Source organism: Manis pentadactyla, chromosome 6 (genome assembly GCF_030020395.1).
Source record: "Manis pentadactyla isolate mManPen7 chromosome 6, mManPen7.hap1, whole genome shotgun sequence".
NCBI lineage: Eukaryota > Metazoa > Chordata > Mammalia > Pholidota > Manidae > Manis > Manis pentadactyla.
The window spans coordinates 846,778-868,598 of record NC_080024.1 but is presented as its reverse complement, the minus strand read 5'-3'; the positions used below and the strand labels follow the sequence as shown (position 1 = coordinate 868,598).

The window sequence follows — 21,821 nt, the reverse complement described above, 5'->3', positions numbered from 1 at the left end:
AAAAAGAAAGAAAGAAAGAAAAAAGAGGTCAAATGGAAAATGAAGATTTGTAGAAAATTTGGCTTGCTTGTTCTATCAGCTACTCGGAAGGAAAAGTGAGTATCATACAGTCTACCTCATTGGCACATAGAACACTTGCTACAATTAGTCATATGTTAGTATTAAAGCAAACACTAATGAATTTTAATTTAAAATTAAAATCATAAGGCATATGTTCTCTGACTACAGAATTAAGCTATACATCAATAGCAAAAACAAAACCAAGGCAAAACCAAAAACCCTACAAATCCCCCAAGTGTTTGGACATGAAGCAATATAATTCGAAATAACCCATGGGCCAGAAAAAATATCTCACTGGTTATTAGAAGATATTGTGAACCGTACATAATGAAGATACAACATATCAAAACTGTGGAACACAGGTAAAGCAGGACCCAGGGAGGAAGTGCGGCTTCACAAGCACAGGGCTGGGGGGTCCTTCACATCATTTCCAGATCGGTGCAGACCCCAGCTTCCCTGAGGGAGCTGTGGATTCACCTCTGGGACTGGAGGGTCTGCCTTGAGACAGGTCTGCAGATGTGACCCAGAAGTAAAGATCTCCCAGAGAAGGGCCGTCATCTCGCTCATCCCCTGGCCCCCGCGTCTGCAGCACTGGGGGGCTGGATGTGGAGCTACCAGGGAGGTGGCTGGAAGTGCACACCTGCAGAGGGCTTGGGGCAAGGAGAGGGGGCCAGTCACTTGGGAGCACTAAGTCACGGACATGGGCGAGATCAACAAGGTGGAAGGCTCAGAAAGAGGAAAAAAAAAAGTGATGGAGAAGGAGCCACGGGAGAAGCCTTGGGAGTCTAACTGCTCCTCAGCAGACTCCGGACCGGACCTCTAGAATCGTGACCCCGCTGGGACCCACTCCTGGCCTGCGGGACGGCCACAGGTTGCTCCACAACGTCCCCTCTGCCTCCTGGGCATCCAGTTTTCCTGCACCTGGTCTTAGTTCCCACATAGGTTCTGCATCTTCTCTTCTGTTCTTCCAGCCCTGAGAGAGAGTTTGGACCTTCTTAGCTTACTTTACTGTTCTTCAGTGGCGTTTCAGGAGTGAGGGGACACCACAAACACACCACTGAGGGAAGACGAGCCAGACACTAAGGGGAGACACTTCGTGATTTTGCTTATGTCGCTTCTAAGACAGGCAAAACATTGTCAGAATAACTACACTATTCAGCAAGATAGAGCCAAACAGCAACAACAAAAGCTGGGATTGGGGACAGAGAGCAAAAACAGCTGATTTTCTAAATAAGGTCTGTCTGTAGACATATTTGACCTCCTAGGCTGTGTTCACACTTCATCTAAAAATAATTATTTTTAAAGTAATTACCAAATGGTTCGGGTAAATCAATCAATCCATCAACCAAAAGACCTCATTTTGGTTGATGAGTATTGGTGTGCATGAAGACAAGAATCAGTTTATTCAGTAAAATTAGTATTTCTCAAACAATAGGAAAAAAGATGAATGACAGACTTCCACTTCTGGCCGTGTGTTAGATGAGACGCCCTCCCATTAGAAAACACATAGAAATTTGGGGTAAATCATGAATATCAGAATAAAATAACAGCACTTTTGAAGAAAGGGGAAATGGAGGAAAGAGGAAGTGAAATTAGACTGGCCAGTCGGCCCAGCAGGGGGGACGCCGCAGACACACGCTCACCCACGAGGTGCGGCGAATTTCATTCCAGCTGCTGGGCAGGAGACGGGAGGCACGGCCTCAGACACCTCCAAGAGTGGGATCGGGACCAAGTCGCCACAGAAAGGTGGATCCTCCAAACAACCCCAGTGAAATGCAGGCTGGGGAAAACCACCCGCCATCGAAGGGACACCAGGGAATTCAACTGGATGACTTTCAGCTCCACGTGGCAAAAAAGCCAGTGTTTCTGAGAATTCGAGGCCACAAACCTGTCCTCAGGCAAGTTTTGGTTTCAAATGTACAACACCTGCACAATCAGCAAACCACAGGTTTGAGAAATGGCTCGGAGAAGGTCTGAGGTGTTTGCACCCAGAGCACCTTGCAGAGGCAGAGTGCGTCCTCCTCAGAAATAACCTTCTCCCCTCGGGTCTCCGGTATTCCCACAGTTGACAATCAATCAAATGTGAGCTCACAGTGAAATGCTCCCAAACACTGAAGAAGCAAATCACTATAAGTAAGAGTTGGGAAAAAAAGAAAAGAAAACCAGAATTAGATCAAGGACCTCAGACATTGGAACTGTCAGACACAGATTATTAAAAAGTACAGTTACAATGTTTACAGAAATAAGCAAGTATGGGAAATAATGGGGGGAAATATGCAGAACTTTTAGAAATAAAAATGTAATCATTTATATTAAAAACTTAGCAGATACGTTAATCAGCAATTTAAATGGAGTTGAACAGAAAATTAATGAACTGGAAGATATGTCAGAAAAAATTACCCAGAATGATTCCAGAGAGATAAAATGATGAAAACATAAAACTAAGGTTAAGAGTAATGCAACACAAAAAAATCCATTAATTTACCATGGCAGGAATTTTAATATGCCTCTCGCTAATTGACATATGAAGCAGACATTTAATTAATAAGGATGTAGATGACTTGAACACAGTAATCATGAACCAATGAATATATGTACTCTCTTGTTCTTGAAAATTAGAGAAACACATTCTTTTCTAACACATATGGAACATTTATATGCTATTTTACCAGGTTGTAGGCCATAAAGCAACTCCTAATAAATTTCAAAGACCTGTATCAAATGGATCATGTAATTTGAACACAAAATAAAAATCAATAAAGATCATTTAAAAACCCATGCATTTAGAAATTTAAAAAATAAACTTCTAAGTAACTAATGCACAAAAGAAATAAAGATGGAGATGTAAAGCTAGTGCAAATGATAAAGAAAATATTACTAATGAAACCTGTGGCACTTGCACGTCCAGTCATGATGGAGTACAAGGACCATGCCCAGTCTGCCACTGTAAACGATACCTAGCAAACCGGACCAAACTTATGAAAGTCACTGTTTTCAGATATGGTACAGCAGGTAGTGCGGGGCTGTGATCACTGAGAGAAGGGAACATAAGAGGTGAAGCCTACGAGTAGACCCCAAATGCGCCTGGAGGCAATTTTCAGATCCCAAGTATGGGAAGGAGGACCTACACAGCTCAGCAGCTTTGAAGAGCTGAGGAGATGGGGGCCAGAGTTCAGGTAGGTTGAGGCGGCTGGAGTTATGGGTCAGAGTTCTGGAAAGGGAAGCATTGCTCAGTAATGGAGCTCCAGAAATTTGCAAAGGGGAACCCTTGAGTCTTTATAGAATACTAGTCCATGTCCATGTAGCCCAGACAAGATTCCCAAGGCTCACAAAAAGGAAGAAAAGGTTTGTGCTTTCACCAGCCAGAATGGAGATCTTTTGGTCCCTCCACCCCAGACGATCAGCGGAGACCCCAAAGAAATCATACTTTAGTAGTGGGCTTAACTATCCCTGGAGTGGCATCTACTCTAGAGTAACTCTAGAAAAGCTTAAAATCAGGCCTTGAAGGATCATATTAGTCCTCTAGTAACTGCCTGCCAAAACGAAGTCCACTATATTTTATAGGGAGAAAGCATAATCAGATGCTCCACAATGTAGAAGTGCCTAGAATCCAATTTAAAAAATTACTACACAGCAAAGAAGCAGGAAAAGATGACCTATGACAAGGAGAAAAATGAGTCAGTAGGAACTTCGATTTTCCTACATCCGTTAAATAAATTGACTTGATAGTTTAAAAATCTACCCTCTAAAAAAACCAGCAGAATCAGACACTTTTATAAGTGAGTTCTGCCATACAGTCAAAAACAAGGTAATTCCAATGTTATACAAACTCTTTGAGGGAACAGGAAAAAGAAGGGGAGAGAGATTATACCCCCAACCCACTCATTGCAGCCAATATGACCTTAGCATCACACAGACAAAAAAAATTTCGAGAAATGAAGATCACAGACCAATTTCACTGATTAACATAGACATAAAAGTCCAAAACATTATCAAGGAAGTCCACACAGCAAATAAAAAGGATAACGCAGTAGGTTATTCCAGGAATCCCAGTATAGTAACATAATGTATGGTTTAACATTAGGATATCTATTGATGTAATTTGCCACATACTAGATTGAAGGGGAAAAGGCCAAATGAAATACTTAATAGGTCCTGAAGAAGCATTCAGTAATTTTCAAAACCCATTTATGATAGAACTGCTAGCAATATGAGAATAAAAGAAAACTTCTTCAATCTCATAATAGGTATCTACGAAAAACCTACCTATCATACTTCATGGTGAAATATCAGGAACATTTCCTTTAAATTCAGCAACAAGTTCAGGATGCCTGCTATCACCACATCTTTTAAACATTATAGTGAGGTTCTAGCCAGAGTGATAAGGCAGGAAAAAGAAATAACAATGACAAAATATGGATTGGGAAGGAAGAAACCAAAATGTCATTATTTGTAGTTTATTTGCTTACCTATACAAAAATCAAGAGGATACACAAACAAATAATTTGAATTAGTGGGAAGGTTCAGCAAAGTTGCTAGAAACCATTACACTGGTATACGCTAGTGATAATGAGTTTTAAAAAATATTTTTAAGGTACCATTTAAAAAAAAACCAGAAGTATATACAGTACCTTTATAGGAAGAAATGTCATAAAAGATGCACATAACTTTCATAAAGAGAAATTTTAAAGTTAAAAAATTATAGAAAATATAAATAAATGAAGAACTATAACCTGTTCATGGAAAATAGAGTTCAGTATCTTATAAACATTTATTTTCACCCAAATGAATCCAACAAGAAGGTAGAAGGCAACATGACCTGGTGCTATCAAGACTTAATAGAAACCTACAGTAATGAGGACAGAGCAGTTGGGACAAGGTGGTGACCAGGGTTGACACAGGGAACTCCACAGACAGCCACAGCCCTTCTGACACCTGGCAGAGGAGTCTCTGCAGGTCAGTGAGAAGAGGACAGACTATTACACCAGCATTGTTGAGAAAACTGGTGTCTGGACTGAATGTCTGTGCCCCCAACAAACTCCCATGTTGAAACCCTACTCCCCACTGTGCTGGGATCAGGAGGTGGGGCCTTTGAAAGGTGATCAGAGTCAGATGAGCCCATGAGGGCAGGTCTCACCAGCAGGGTAAGTGCCCCGATGGAGCCCCAAGAGAGCGCCCTCTCCTCTCTGCTCCCAGCCATGTGGGGACACAGAACGGAGTCTCTGCGACCCAGGAGAGAGCTCTAACCAGAACCTGACCGGCTGGCACCCTGGCCCAGAACTTCCAGTCTCAGAACTGTGAGCAATAAATTTCTGCTGTTTACAAGCAACTCAATCTGTGGCAGTCTGTTACAGCTGCCCATCTAAGACAACTGGCTAACCATATGGAAAAATACAATATTAGATCCCTTTTTTACACCAAAACAAATTCCATGTAGACCAACCTACATGTGAACAACAACATTTTGGAAGACAATGAAGAAGAATAATCTCTCTATGCTCTCCTTTAAGAAGGATTTCTTAACCCACAGAAGGCACCAAAAGTCCTGACATCAACAGGGCGAAGAGCAGCTCACCCACCAGATGACACAGTGCACATGGCCAACAAGGACCGTGTGTACAACATATAAAGAACAGACAAAAATCAAAGGAAAAAGACACAAGAAAAAAATGCACAGAGAGAAAGGCACAAACAGACAATTTACAGGACAAGATACTCAACCACAACACAGATGGTGCCTGACTTAAGACGTTTTGATTTACTATTTTCCAACTTAATGATGGTGCATGAGTGATACACATTCAGTAGAAACCATGATCCGAAATTTTGAACTTAGATCTTTTCCCAAGCTAGTTACATGTGGCATGATATTCTCTCGTGAGGGTGCGCAGTGGCACGGAGCCGCAGCCTGCAGTCAGCCACAAGATCGCGAGGGTCAGCACCAATACACTGACACAACCAGCCGCGCTGTGCCCGTGCGGCCACGCGCTTCTCACTTTCAGGGCAGTGTGCAACAAACACGAGATACCCGACTTTATTACAAAATAGGCTTTGTGTTAAATGACTTTGTTCGACTGCAGCTTAGGTAAGTGTTCTGAGTACTTAAAGGGGGGCTCGTCTGGGCTCTGATGCTTGGCAAGTTACGTATATTAACTGCATTTTCAACTTAACAACATACTCAATTTATGCTGGATTTATTGGGATGTAACCCCATCATAAGTTGAGTAAGACCTGATTCGGAAACCATGGTTTAAAACCAAAGCCGTCAGATCATATCACTAAAACTTCTGAAAACACCAAATGCTGTAAAGACAGAGCAACAGGAAACGAGTCCACCTCGCAAAACTTCACTGGCACAACCACTTTGGAAACAATGTGGTAATAGCTAGTGAAGCGGCAAACCACGCGACCAGCAGCAGGACCACTAGAGATTCCGTACAAAAGCAGGAGAAATGTCCCCAAATGCTACAGTTTCTGTAGTAGAAGTGTGAGGGGGAGGGAGAGAGGAGGGAGACAGCCTGAATAATAAACACTGTGACCCACTCACACAGCAGCACTGCCTGGAGGCGACGGTGAAAAGCGGTGCTGAATGTGTCCTGGGAATCTCGAAAACATCATTTACACGGCCCAGCACAGAGCACCGAGAGGGCTGAGCACCAACGCCCGGGTGCGGGCGACCCTCCACGCCAGGGTCTAACAGCGGCTGCTGTCCAGGCCTCGGTGGGGCCCTGCATTAGGTCAGCACCCTGGACAAGGCCTTTCATGCCTCCCTGGCCAGGTATGCAAAGTGGGACCAGGACAGTGGCGCCTGCTCCCTCCTGTGGGAGGGGCCCCGTGAGCAGTAGGCGCTCAAGCACTGGGGCCGAGAAACACCCTGAAACACCTTGTTTCCCACAGGGACGGTGGGCCCGCGGCTGTCTCTTAAGCTACTCTGTACTCTGTTTCTGCACGTGTCCTATCACATGATGACATTCTTCAAGGATTTGGCTTTAAGGATTTCAGTCTTGCCCTGAACATAGCCCAGCAGGGCCCAGTGCCATCCCTGGTGCCTGCGGCAGAGGGTAGTGTGAGGGTGGGGTCTGGGGCCCCCACAGGCTGGAGGGGACAGAGGGGGAGCTCTCCCTGTGCAGGGCAGGTTCTCTGGAGGGGAGGACGCCGCAAGTGCTTCCTTCAGGGAAGGAGGATCCCATGGCCACAGAAGCTGAGGCCGCAGGTGATGCGGAGGACATGGACATATCCAAGCTGATGACTGGCTGACTGCAGGCTCAAGGCCACGCAAGGAGACAGACAGAGGGGCAGGGACCACCGCCCAGGGCCCAAGAAGAGCCTGAGGAGCTGCCCCAGAGGGTCTCGGCCAGGGAGGCGGGGGTGGGTGTCTGCCATCCAAGTCCGAGGGGCACAGACCAGGCTGCATCCATGAGAAGTGGAGCAAAGAACGGTCATCGGGGGGAAGGGGGGATCTGAAGGGTGGGGCAAGGGTGCTCATACCCGTGGGAGGGAAGTGACCCACAGTGATGCCCCGACACGGGCACCCAGTGATGCCCAGAGAAGGGGGCTCTCAGGCAATTCAGATTCTGCATCAACACGGGGCAGGGGTGAGGGAAGGAAGCGTGGAACAGCCAGATGCTCAGGGAAAGGGCAGTGAGGTGGTCAGGCAGACGTGCAGAGGCCCCTCCGGTCCAGACCCGCTTATCCACAAATCTGCAGGGAGTGTGGAGGGGACGGGAGGGGGCGGGAGAGGCAGGAACCCTGCCTCCGCTCAAGCGCCCTGACACCAGGGGAGGCGGGCTCTCCAGGGAACAGCATCTGGAGGCTCTCACCTGGGGCACCTGTCTACCTCCCTGTCCGACCCGCAGCACATCCCAGAACAGCATCAACACCACACCTCTTCCTGAAACCCTGATTTTTCTTGAAGATTTTGAGAAAAAATAAAAAATAAAATCAGGTTTCCTTAGTATTACAACGCACGAGAGGCCATGCTCCTGGGCACCGCAGACAGGCAAGGGGGACTCGGGCTGGACGACCGCCAGGCACACTGGTCACTCTCGAGACCCCATGGATGGAGGACAGAGCGCACCCTCTGTAGCGGGTCACCCTCACCAGTGGAGGGTGTGGGAGCGTCATCACCCACGGCCTCTGGCCCTGACAACCTTTCTGGAGGGCAGGTGCAGGAGCCAGAAATGGCCCAGAGCAGGTTGGCCCAACAGGAGCCTCGGGGGCTCTGGGCCTGGGGGCTCAGTGGATCCAGCAGAGGACAGGAGCAGGAAGTCAGGCTGAAGAGGGGGCCTTGGATGCAAGGCTGTCTGCAGAACCCCCACACCAGTGGGGGGTGCACCCGCCTTCCCTCTCAGAAGACAGAGGCTGCCATACCCCCAGGAAAGGAGCAGAAGGTTCTTCTCCACAGAAATAGCAGGAAACGTGTGGCCAGAGCAAAGGCTTCAGTGTGCATGCGGCACCCTGCATTGTGGTATTGGGGGACAGCTTGGCATCTCACTCCCATGCCTTTGCCTAAAGCTAAGCCTGCCCATGGAGGCCCCACTCCCCACACAGGCTCCATGCCAGCAGCAGGGCACCTCCCCACACCAATGAGGCCTCCCATGTACACAGGAAGAGAAAAGGCTTCCAAGTGAGAGACCAGAATAAAGCAGCAGGCAACCAGCCTCGTGGGAAGAGACACCGCAGAGCAGGAGTACAAGCAGCAGGCAGAACGCCCCTAGCAGCACCCTTAGAGTGCTTCTGGACGATGCTACGTTTCCCAAACAAGAACAGGAGGCTATGAAATGGGAACAGTTACAGACAAGGACGTCAAATGCTTAGAGATAAAAGGTGCTCATGCTGAAATACAAAATTCCAAAAAAGAACTTGAAAAGGAAGCCCAGAAAACAGAATGTAAACAAGAGAGAGAATATATGAGAGAAAAGACGAGAACACAGAAGGCCAATGCACAGATTCAAAGACGAAAACAGAAGAAACGAAAGGCGGGTATGTGGCCCTTCAACAGCTGGATGCAGCGGGCCATGCGGACGCCTTCTGTGCTCGGAGGGAAGCGATTTCCCCAAAGGAAGCGCAGCCAGACGCACCAAATACCCAGCGGGAGGACAGAGCAAGGACGCTGTCACACAGCCAAGGACTCCCTTTAAGGAAGTCGCAGGAGAACGTGAGCCAGCAAAACAAGACAGAAACCAAGAAAGGAGCAGCCCTGGGGTCCCAGAAACAGACTCCAACCCAGGGGAAGGACAAAATAAACACACTCAATATCCAGACCCCTGAGATCTCGGGGAAATAAAGCCCCAACCAGGAACGTCCTGCCTGAGTGTGAGCCCAGGCAGAGGGGCGAGGCCCAGGGCTTGTCCCCCTTGCTGGGCCCGGCCCCCACAGCACTGGTCATCCTGCAGCGGCCACCCTCCCAGGCGCCACGGACCTGCAGCCATGGTGTGGTCCTGTCCCCAGGAGTGTGGGGACCAGAGGACACTAAGCAGCTCAGTAAGCCCCCCACCCCTGTCCCACAACAGGCCCTCAGCAGTCTGCCCCCACTGACCCACAGGCCTTAGACACTCATGGTCCAGCTGCCCTCACCATCCTGGCTGGAGCTGAGGACAGGTGGGGAAGGAAACGGGGGTACACCTGAGTGCTACTGTCAGGGCTGAGGCCCCGGGTGGGGAGCAGGGCACCCAACAGCCCCAGTCTCCCTCCGAGGGCAGGCCTGAGGCTGGGCTCAGGGGCAAGGGGTCCACAGGGAGCCAGGCCCGCAGGAGCAGTCACGCCCTCCCCACCCCACCCCAGACCTGCCCTGCAGCAGCCCCAGGGGAAGGGGGCACTTGCCTCGGGGAACCAGCAGGCCCTGAATGGGGGAAACAGATACACAGACATCCCCGCCCTGACAGGGTGGGAAAGGGACTGAGTGCCCACAGTGTGGGAGGCCAGCAGGCCGGTCAAAGAGAAGCGCAGGGCAGGGGTGGGCGATGGGAGGGGCGGGGCAGGGTTGCACTAGCAGAGCCAGCGTCTTTGGGGTCAAGAGCTGCGGTAGGGCCCCAGCACACAAGCCTTCTCAGGGCAGTGGTCTCTACACTGCCTGCCGGGCGGGGGGTCTCGGGAGCCCCAGATACGGGATGCATATGAGGGGTGCAGTGCGGTCTGTGTCCAGTGAATGCCCTCTTCCTCCTTGGTCCCATCCCGGGGGGTGGGTGACAGCAGGTGTCAAGGTGGTGGCCGCGTCTCGGAGAGCAGGAGCCTCCCGCAGAGGCTGGGTGGGAAGAAGAGCTCTGGGCAGGAGAGCGCTGCAGGGCTGTGTGTGCACGAGTGCATGAGTGTGTGCATGTGTGTGAGTGGGTGTGTGTGCAAGTACACGTGTGTGTGCGCATGTGAGTAGCGGCTCCAGCCACCCCAGGGTGCGAGGGGACAGGTGAGGAGCAAGAACAGGAAGCCTGGGCAGGGGTCCTGCTTGCCCTCCCCAGCCCCCAGGGAGCCCTGAAATCTGAGCAGGGGGAGGACACCAGCCAGCCCCACGGCTTCCAAATGGGGGTGGGTGGGAGCAGGGGTCCAGGGCTTGGCACCCCATCCACAGAGCCAGGATTAGATGCGATCCAGGTGGTATTTCCTGATCAGACCCAAGGGTGGCACCTTGCCTCACCTGCAGTGGGTGCTAGCTAGGGAGGGCGCCGGCTGGGGAGGGCAGCCACAACCCGCAGGAGGGACTAGGTAGGAACTCAGAGGGTCAGGAGGCTCAGCCTCAGCTGACCACTGACCTTGACTGCCTCCTCCGCCCTTCCAGTCTCCCAATGCCATCACCCCTTCACTGGGTCCCTGAGGCACTGGTTGGGAATTCTGGGGGCCTGGAGTTGGCCAGCGCCCCTCAGCCTGCAGTCAGGATCCGATCCTGGTCATGCTCAGGAGTTAAAACTGCAAGGTCAGGCAGGGGTGCGAAGCAGGGGTGCAGGGCAAGGACCCCGCCCCCCGGGCCTGACCCTGCGCCCTGCCTGTGGGGGAGCGCCCAGGTGGGCTGGAACTTCATCAGCTAGAGGGACAGAGTGGGTGCTGGGCAGCCGACCAGTCTGGCTTGTCCAGGAGGTCTGGGGTAGGGCATGGTCCCACCCCAGCAGCGTCCTCAGAGAATCTCCTGGGTGCGGATGGGAAAGGGGGACAGGGAGGCGGCTCAGTGGATTCCCTTCAGCCACCTGGGTGGGGAGGCAAGTCCAGTCCTTCTGGCCTGGCCAAAGAGCACTACATGGGGCAAGGCTCTGGGGAGCACTCGGGACACAGCAGGAGGGCAGCCATGTACTCATCCTGGGCGTCACTAGCTGCTGAGGGACCCCTGCCAGTCACTCTCCACCCGAGGTGGCAGCTCAGGGCCCTCCCAGCTCAGAGAAGCACAAGGTTTCAGGCCTGAAGGGCTCTGTGGGCCTGTGTTTCGCAGGACATGCCCTGGGCAGTTGCTCCTAAAGGTGAGGGCATGGTTCCCAGTGCAGTAGCCCTTACACAGCCCCGGATCCACTGGTACCAGGTCGCCATCAGGACACTCCTCACCCCTGCCCCCCAGCCCCCGCCCAGGGCCTTCTCCTGGGGCCCTGCTCCAACCCCATCCACCCTCCACAAGCGCATGCGAGGACTTCCCCACTCTGACCCCAAAGGACACGGTCAGCCCTGGGTGTGACAAAGCTGGGTGGCTGGACCCTCTCCCTGTGGGCCTGGGTGCACCCTGGCTCGGCTGGGCACCAGTTCTGGGCTTCGGACAGAGCCTCAGTCTCTGCACAGCTTCCTCGCTGGCGGGCCCAGCCAGGGGCCAGAGGAGGTGCAGTCTGTGGGGTACTCCAGCAGAGGGAGGGAGCAGGGCAGCACCGGGATGGCACCCGGGGGGGGCACCCAGAGGGCATCCTGCAGAACTCCTCACAGGGTCCCTCAGTGGGAGGCCTGGGCTTGCGGCCTCCACACCTGACCCCAGCTTCCTTCTACCTGCAGACCACGCCCCAGCAGATACCCTGATCTCCTCAGGTCCAGGAGCTGCACAGGATGCGGCTGCTCATCCGCACCCTGCTGTGGACCCAGGACCCTCCCAGGCTTCACACCCAGAGAGAGGCCCACTGCCCCTGCACCTGTCTGGGTCACTCGGCCAGTGGCCTCCCTGCAACCGTCAGCCCCAGACGGTGCCTGGATCCTGACTCCAACCAAGCGCAGACCTGACCCCGGCAGCACCCCTCGCCCTGCACTGCGGACACTGCGCCCCAGTGCAGGCGCCTCACCTGCTGCACACCCGATTTCCCCGTCCCACGGCCGGCGGAGGCGGGTGACCAGCCACACCTGCAAAATGGCCGCCGCAGGTACAGCCCCAGCCCCCGCTGGACCCCTGAGCTTCGTCCAAAGCCGCAGCTGCGCTCTGAGGCCTCGGGGGATGGGCACGGCTGCCCTGGCAGGGCCCCCCGGCCAGCTGGGGCGCAGGGCCGAGGTGGGTGGGCGTGACGGCCCCACAAGAGCCTGCGCTCGCGGTCGTGCCCAATCCCCAGGGTTACGATGTGGCGCCCCCGCACCTCTCCGCAGCCTGAGAGGCCAGTCCGCTGGCCCTAACAGGCCTTCAAGCCCAGCGATGCGGGCACCCCTGTTAGGGGTGGCTGCTTGAGGAGGGGTCCATGGGTCTCTGGGGGAAAGTCCGCATTCCTGGGAACGTGGGCGCGCATCGGGTCCGCGCCAGGACGGCGTCGCGCCCGCGCCCGGCAGGCCCCATGACTTGGCATTCCCTCCTTCCCCTCCCCCGCCCCACCGGCCCTCCATCCCCCGCCCACCCAGCGCCCCGCCGCCTGGGGCTCTCCCCACCCACCCGGGACGCGGCCCCGGGCCCGCCCCGTGCCGAGGGCCAGGACGGCGCCGTGGGCATGGAGGGAGGTGGGCGAGAGGCAGCTTAGAGGGGCGGGGCGTTCAGGGTCCCCGCCGCAGCGCTCCTCGCGGTCACCCGATCCGCGCGCCAGGGGAGCCCCGCCAGCCCAGACGCCGCAGCCCCGCGCCCCTTCCGCGCCCGCGGCCAGGCCGCACCTGTTACTGGGGCGCTGGCTGCACAGACGCAGGCGTGGTCCGCCGGCTGCCCCTCCCAAGCCGTGGGTCTTTCCGGAAAGGGGCTGGGGTCTCCTGGGAAGACGGCGCGGCCGGGGGGAGCGAGGTGGGCAGCCCCGGAGGTGCGCACGGAGCGGGCGGCTGCGTCTCGCCGCCCAGCCCCCGCCCGCCCTCCCGCCTGTTTTGCTCGCGGCTCCAGCCCCCGCCCTCCCCACCCCGGGGACCCAGGCAGCTGCCCGGCCGCTGCAGCGCATCCCTCCCCGGAGCGCCGTCTGCATCCTCTCCCCCATCGCTCCATCCTTCCCCTCCCCCGCCTGGGCGGACGCAGCCCGGCCGCGTCCTTGCGAGGTGGCTCCTTCCAGGGGAGGGTGCGGCGCGGGAGGGAGGGAGGGGCCGCCCGGGCGCTCGCGCCCCCCACAGCGACCCCCGCCCGTCCCAGCCGGGCGTCCAGCCGCAGCCGGGGCCGCGGCGCGGGGGCCTTTTCCGAGGGCCGCGCCCGACTGCGAATGAAGGGCGGACACCCCTGACTTTGCTCCATTGTTCTCCGCGGGGACCGGGGAGGGTCGGGGGAAGGGAAGGCGCCGCGCCGCGGGTGCACTCCGGGCGGAGAAAAGGACGCGGGCGCGGACGGCGAGCTGCCCGCCCGGGCGCGGTCGATGCAGGTGCGGCTGCGGGGCGCTGCGCCGGGTCCCGGCGACGGCCTTACCTCCTGGCGTCAGGGGCGGCGGCCCGACATGGGCACCGGCCAGGGCGCGGGTCCCCGTGCGCGGAGCTGCGGCGACTGCCGGCTGCGCTGGGGCTGTGACGGCGGCACCGCGTGACGGCTGCGCGCCCCCGGCCCGGCCCGCCCCGCGCCGCTCCCGCCGCGTTGGTTGGCTGCGCGCGGCGCCCGGGCCCCCGCCGCCGGCTGGTTTGTCGCGCGGGGAGAGGGACAGGCGTCGCGGCCGCCGCAGGGCTGGAGCCGGGGCCAGAGGGGGCGGGGGCCGGGCTGTGACATCACCGCCGACACCGCGGCGCGCTCGGCCGCGAGCTGGGGGACCGACTCCCGGGCTCGCGCGCGGAGCCCCTTCCCGGCACAGCCCCGCGCCACCCCACCCCCACCCGAGCCTGCTCTCGGGCCCCCTAAGTGAAAGGGTGGAATCTGCACCCCCCACCCGGGGAGGCCAGCCGAGGTGCGCCCCATCCTGGTGGGACAAAGCGCGGTGGGCCGCCCGCACCCGGGAGGGGCCGTGGGGGGGGCGTGGGCACTGCCTCGGGTGTAACAGATGCGCTGTGAAAGCGCCCCTGGCGTCTGGGCCCGAGCGGCGCATGCAGAACCCGACGGGATGACGCAACCGCCCCCCCTCGCCCCTGTCTCTCCTCCCGTCGTGCCTCGGGCGGAGACCCCGCACCCTCCACCCACCCCTCTCCAGGTCCTCGGCCCCCGTCCTCATACCCCGTCTGCCAGCTTCACTTCCCTGGACCACGTCACACGCCGACTCGGGCCACCCTGGCAAACACCAGCCTTGTCACCCCCCAGCCACTCTCCCGGCTACGGGGTCTGACTGGCATCTCCCAGTGTGCCACCAACCTCCATCCCCCCAAGGGCAGGGCAGCTTGGACAAGCCCCCGGTCAGCCCACCACCGGAACTGCGGTGGGTGCGGCGCCGCGACGCCACCACGAAACAGGGGCGCCGGATCCCCTTCCAGCGTCCTCCGCGTCTCCGAGGCCCCCCAGAAGCCGAGAGCTGCCCAAAGGGATCCATTGTAACCAGTTAATCCTCAGACAACCCAGAGAGAGGGGAGGGGCTTCACCTCGGTTTGCAGCGTCTGTGTGGCAGGTGCCTTGGGAGTAACAGCAGCACAGACTGCAAAGGAGACCAACCTTCCCTCCAAAGCCCCCGGACAGCGTCCCCTCTTTTTCTATTACTGGAGCCATCTACCTAAGAGAGAAATTACTGTTCTTCTGAACTTTTGATAAAAACAATAAAACTATGGGGAGGGGTCTTTATCATTTCCATTTGTCATACTTACTGACCTAGTCAAGTTCTCTATTTCTTGAGCCAAATTTGGTGTTTTACGTGTTTCTAGGAATTAGTCCATTTCCTTGAGGTTTGTACACCCTTATATCTATGGTCTCTTATTTCTCCTTTTTATTATGTACTTTATTTACAATTTTCTCTTTTTAAATATTTTTTACTGTTTTCAAAGGACCAAATTTTAGTTTTGTTAATCTTCTCTTTTCCTTTATTTCACTTATTTGTCGTTATCTACAATTTCCCTCCTTCCTGGTTCTTTGGATTTGAACTATTTTTTGCTCCACCATGAGCTAAATGCATAGCTCATTTATTTGTAAACCATCTGATTTTCTGATAGTTTAACTTAAAGCTGCGAAACTCCCACAGCATCGCCTTAGCTGGGTCTCTCGTATCTGGATGGGCATTGCTGCCACTTCCAATCACATCTAACAATGTCTTAATGTCCCTGGTGATCTTTTAAACCCATGGGTTATTTAATAATGGTATTTACTCTCCAATAGTGTTTCTTTTCTTATAACCTTTTGTTATCAATTTCTAATTTAATTGCATTATTGTCTGAAGAAAATCTGTTCAGTCAGGATCCTGGCAGGAAGCAAATGGCACTAGCTGGGTAATTCGAGGAGCGTTAGGTAAGACAGTTTACCACGGGGTGAGTGGGAGGCGGCGGGACCACATGGCCGACCTGAGTGCCGCTGCCCAGCTGCAGGGAGGGGCTGGTGCAGGGAAAACGCCCCCAGCCTGAGCACCTCCCAGGAGGGTCTGTGCCAGGAGGCCCTGGGCCTCACTCTCTCTCCTCTGGATCTGGTAGGGCTCTCTTTGGCTGACCCCAAGGAGCAGCTGGAGGGCAGGCCACCCACTGCCGGGTGCGCGTAGGTGGTCCCGAAGAGCACGGCGTCCACCTAGAAGCACGAACCAAACACAGCAGCACAGTCTGCCTGGAATTTTACCCACAGGATTTGCTGACGCTTCTTTAGGTTTTAACACACAGTGTATTTCTATAAATATTGCACATGTGCTCAAAAACGTTGCATTCTCTGATGGGTATAGAGTTATGTATATATTTAATAGTTCAAGATTATTGATTATGTTGATTGGGATTTGGATTGTGACACGTGCATTAACATTCTGTGGCCCCTTTCATCAGTACCGCAGCCTTCTTTGTCTAATGCTGGCTTAAAATTTTTCTTTTTTCTGCCTGAAATTTGAATGTCATTTATTTAAATGTCAATCCAGTTGCCTTTGGTTCTTAATGCTTGGTATATCTTCTGCCAACTTTTTAATTCTAAACTTTGTGTGTGTGTGTGTGTGTGTTTTAATGTATCTCTTTTACATAACCCATCATTGAAATTTTAAACTCTATAATCTGTTTCTACCTTCTGGAATTTAATCCAGCTACATTTATAATAATTACCATTATATTCGAGACTTAGTTTTGCCATCCTATTCAAAATTTTCATTTATTGTAGATTTTTCCCTACTTCTCATGGAATACAGAGAGTTTTCTTCTGCTGGCTTATCCTTATTTTTATTTTTATTTTTATGGCATTTGCCCTTACTTTTATTTCCGCTACATGCCCTCTGAGTTATGTACTCTTCCTGACATCCAGTATACTTCCGCTCGGTCGCGTGTCCTCACTCCCGGGCAACGCCGATAGTGTCTAGAATTATAGTCTTGAGTTGTGGATGTTCTCGCTTTCTTTGGTCTTTGCTTTTGTTTGAGACCGGTAATGCGCATTCCCATGAACCCAGTGGTCCTTATTTTCTATACTTCTTGAAGGTTCTCCTGCATTTGCATACTTATGAAATGCAAAGCATTTTTACTTTGGGTCTTGGGGTGGAAAACATTCTGAAGCCTTGTGTTACCGAGAATATTTTTTCTATACTTTCAATTTAGCTGGATGTAAAAATCTAGGTGCAAAGTTAGTTTCTTTCAACACTTTAAAAATATACTTTGTGGTCTCATTAAGGAGAGTCGAGTACCTGTTGAGAAGTCCAACGACCATTGGTTTCTCATTCCAAGATGCTTCTAGAATTTCCTAGATGTGGATTTTTCTGTACCCCTCTGTTTGACAGTCTGTGAGCCCTTTGGGTCTGGGGTTATATATTTTTCTTTAGTTCTGGAAAACTCATCTCCATAGTTTTCCAGATATTTCTCCTGTCAGGTGTAATGTTTTTCTTCTTTGGGGATGTGCTGGCCCATCTCTTCTCCACAGCTCTTCTCTTCTCTGGGTACTTTCAAACTCTCCTTTTCACTCGCCTTCTGGGTGGTGACAGAATTCAGTGCCCCTTCCCCCTCATCAGAACGGCTGGCCAACAACCCACTCCTTCCTGTTTGAGCCCCACAGCAGCACCCCCTCTCCATGTCCTTCCAACCCGGCTCTGAACCCCTTTCTTTAGAGGCGCCTGTGGGCATCTTTCCACCACGCTCCACCTGTCCACCATGACTCCGCAGCCTCAAAAATGCCCACTTGGGTCAAATCCTGTGAGTTTACCAACATGCGCATCAAGGCATCACTCCCCGATGGAACCACAAATGGCTTTTGGAAATATGGGTAGAGGTTGAAACTGTGGATATTTTTCTCACCAAAAAAAACCCAGTAAATCGAACGGGTTCAGCACTGAGTTCCAGGAGTCCCTCCACTCTCCCCAGGGAGCTGCTGCCCTTCTTTCCTCCCACAGACAGATCTTGAGAAAACGATCAAACCCATGTTTCAGAAATGTAGCACAACTTTTCTGCAGGGCAGTTTGTCAAAACGTGTCCACTTTAAAGTGCTCTGACCCTTGATTCAGTGATCCCAGGGCTAGAAATTTACCTATGGTATCTACAGAAATTTGCTCAGAAAAGTGGAGATAATCAAGGTGCTCAGCCGTGGGTACTGGTGAATGAGTACAGGCAGACACAGCAGGGATCCTCTGAAGCCACCACAAAGAGGGAGTCTCAAAAGTTATGTGTGACGTGGAAAGATCACCTGGATGTTTGTTAAATTATTTAAAAGGGGCACAGAATGGCTTGCACAAAATGTACCTTTTTTTTTTATTCCTGAAAGGGATCGCAAGAAACTGTTGAGAGATTTGCCATGGCTGCTGTTGACGAGGGAGGCCGAGGGTGCATTCGCTTTTCTTCAGTGTATATAGTCTCTCTGTACACAATTGACCCTTGAACAACATGGGGCTTGGGGGCACCGACCGCTGTTTAGTGGAAAACCCACGCATCACTTTTGACTCTTCACAACCTTAACTACTACAGACTACTTCCCGATAAGATAAACAGTTGATTAACACATATTTTGTATGCTATATGTATTATATACTGTACTCTTATAAAAAAAAGCCACAGGAAAGAAAACATTTTTTTTCAGATTGTTACAAATCTCCAAAAACTTTTCCAATACATATATTGAAAAACATCCACATATAAATGAACCCACACAGTTCAAAACCATGTTGTTCAAGGATCAAACTGCATATAGTTTGAATTTTCTAATCTTATTCTGGTATATCTTTTATACCAGATATGTGGTATATGTCAGTGGTGCTACTGAAGAGCAGAGATTAAGGTCTATTTTCATTTTTTTTTGTATCATTCTGAATTTACAATATTAGTAAACACTACATTAAAACAGAAAAACTAAAAATCCTAACAGAGCTGCAGACAAGGCTAAGCAACCCAGAAAGAGCCCCAGCCACTCTAAATAACACTGAATCTTATGATACCGTGGATTTTCACCTATCTATGACAAATGGTCATTTCAAATGGTTTAATCTAATAAAAACGAATTGTAGAAAGATATAACACAAAATTCAAAATACACAAACCAAGCTTGCAAGCAGAATAAAAAGCAACTGAAGTAATGCAGACTGAGAGGAAACTCAAAGCCGTGGTGGGGGCTGCGGCCAAGCTGGGCAGCTGCCAGCCGAGCAGGGAGAAGGGTGGGTACCAGGGCGCAGGTCCAGGTCAGGAAAACGACTGTCCCACACGGGTCACCCTTGGGGCCTGGATCTGCTCAAGCCATCTCAGCAAAATTGGGGAGAAAAGCAGGACAAGAGGTTCCTGCCTGGCGGAACCCGAAGTGGACCAGGCCAGCACACGGCAGGAGGGCCGAGGAGGGGTGCTGGGGTCCGGGCGGGGTGGCAGGGTGGGAACAGGGAGCTAGTCGGAAGTCCATGACCTCGTTGAAAAAGATGCCTGTAATGCCAGGAGGAAGGTATTCAGACCAACATTCAGACGGTATTTGAAGAAACATCTGCTTAAAATTTTCCAGAATTGCAGATAAACAGAAATGGGCAGTGAGGAATCAACGTGATCCCGAATAGGAAAAAAAAAAAACAAACCTGCAGAACACCAGACTGATCAATCAATTATTAATTAGTCAATCAATGGAAGGCGGAGTCAAAAGCCAGGTAGCCTGGGAAGAAGTGGCAATGGGACAGTTGGGGGCTGGCAAAGCCCTGAGTGCCCCGCAGAGGCGGGTCCGCCAGCCTGTCCCGCGCACCGGAGGTGGGGCAGCCACACGAGCCTCAGGCCCCGTCCCACCACGGAGGCCCCGCCCCATCGCAGAGGCCCCGCCCTACAGCGGAGGCCCCCGCCTGGTTGCCAGGGCAACCCGCACCGCCAGAGTCCCGGGCTCCGCGCCCGTCCCTCCCCAGGCGCCGCTGCCATGGCAACTGTTTCCACCCCGGTTCACTGAGTTGCTCCTCCCCGCGGACCCAGGCGGTGGTGTCGGGGCGTCCCGCTGCGGGGTGCAGAGCCAGACGTTCAAGGGGGGACAAGTGGCGGAGGGTCAGTGGGCCTGAGCTGCGTCGCGGTGGGATCCCAGATCCAGCATGCCCTTAGCTGCATTTTACAGACGGGGAAACCGAGGCCAAGACAGGCACTCAAGGGAAGGACTCGCTCCAAGGCAACGAGTTCGCGTCCTGCCGGCCCACCCAGCACCGTTTCCCCCCAGCTTTGCTCAGTCGGCTCTAGCAGGTCGAGGCCCCAAGGGTGACCGACGCACGTCCCAGACCTGGACCCTACGTCCTGTGCACCCCCGGTCTGTCCGACATTCCCTTACCCACCGGGTCCTGGCCAATCCCTCCTAGGCCCTGCCCAGCTGCACCACTGCAGGCCTTGCGCACCCGATAGTCATACTTTCTCTTCAGCTTTTGTAGCCTTTCCCTAAAACTGAGAATTCCCATCCTCTAAAGCCCTGTTAGGATGCTGCCTCCATGCAGCCTTCCTGGATGGAGCCTTCCCATCCTCTGAGTTCCTATTTGTTCCCTCCTCTCAGAGCCCCAGGGCTTGTGTGTAAAGTGGGGCAGCACCCTCCTGGGGATTCGGGAAAGAGTAAAACAAATGCACTGACAGGCAGCATGTGAACTGTCTGCCAAGCAGGCTCTCTGGACCCGGTCCTGGTCAGGAGGACACGGTGCAGGTTACCCAGGCTGGTGGGTCAGCATGTGTGCAAAGCATCCAGGTACCTCGGCAAAGGTGTGGACATGTTTCCTGCATGACAGAGGGCTGCTGAGATGGGGTGAAGCCTGGACACCAGCCACCGGTCTGGGTGCAAAGGAGGGAGGCCTGTAAGAGCCCCCAACACTGGCCCGGCACACACAGTGGAGCTTGGGGCCCGGCAGCTGACCAGAGACGTGAGTCCTAGGGCTGGGAGTCTCGACCCAGCTGGCCTGGGGACCCCCAAGGCTGGCACCCGGGACACAGAGGGGCGGCCAGGCAGAGCCTCAGGCCCAGCCTGCAGGCACCTGCTCCCAGCTCGCGCCAGTGCCTGGGCCTCCCCAGCGCGCCGAGGCGCAGGATCTGCAGAGCGCTGCCGGGTTTACTCACATGCCTTGCCCAAGGAGGCACATATCATCCCCATTTTGCAGATGAAGAAACCAAAAGAGACTTGAAGCACTGAGGGTCAAGGGTGCCTGGCGTCCCAGCCCAACCCCTGGCTGAACACTGGTTCCCGGACTCTAGGAGCTTCTCAGGGCCAGAGCTGCCGGACGAGGCAGCCCTTGGGGGATGGCAGGAAGGAGATGGCTGGCCCACCCAGGCTTTAATTGACGGAGGCTCTGGCTAGCCTCACCCCGGCCCAGCCCGTGAGAGTCAGCAGGGCCTGGCTGAGGCCCAGGACTCTGCATTTGTCAGAACACAGCCTGCCCCCTGCCATTCCCGATCTCACTGCACTGTGGAATGACCCAACGTAAACCGTTACCAGGAGGGCGGTAACCCGCGGGAAGCAGCATGGCATGGCTGGGTGCTGGAGCCAGGGTGGGACAGAGCGGAGCTGGGAGCCCCCGCCCAGCCGAGGGGAGGGGAGCCGGGAGGCCCCCAGTGCCTGGGCCCCCAGCCTGGGGCTTAGGAGGCCCTGAGGGATCCACTCCGTGCTGACAGCTCCGCTGGGCTCTGTTCGCGCACCGGGCGGCTAGCTGCTGACTCAGTGTCTGGCCAGCAGCGCCTGGCAGCCGGGCTGCGGGCGTGGGGCCAGGGCCCGTTGGGGGGGGACAATGTCCGCGGAGCTGCTGCTCCCGGCGGCTCCCCTAGTGACCCACACCAGAAGAAAGTGATGACCCCTTGAGGTCCGAGTCCCCAGCACATGCCCCTCCCTCCTCCCTCACGGCCTGGCCCCCCTCTGCTCTTCCTTCTCCCCATCCACAAAGACTCCACAAGCACTGAGCCCTCTGGGGCTTGCTGGCTGGGGGACAGGGGAGGGGGCCTGTGCCTCC

At 54.0% G+C, this 21,821-nt stretch overlaps 1 protein-coding gene across 25 annotated transcripts in view; it reads right to left on the bottom strand.

The window, feature by feature from the left end:
- The window catches only part of KIF1A (kinesin family member 1A), an 86,375-nt gene extending 72,434 nt beyond the window's left edge, over positions 1 to 13,941 (bottom strand). For 10 of the 25 annotated variants that reach the window (XM_036901221.2, XM_036901226.2, XM_057503344.1 and 7 more), the window contains exon 1: positions 13,805 to 13,941. The gene's annotated coding sequence lies outside the window, so the exon portion shown is untranslated. The remainder of the gene's footprint in view (positions 1 to 13,804) is intronic. The other 15 variants (XM_036901237.2, XM_036901238.2, XM_036901239.2 and 12 more) reach the window with 2 other exon arrangements.
- Between the last annotated feature and the right edge of the window lie 7,880 nt (positions 13,942 to 21,821).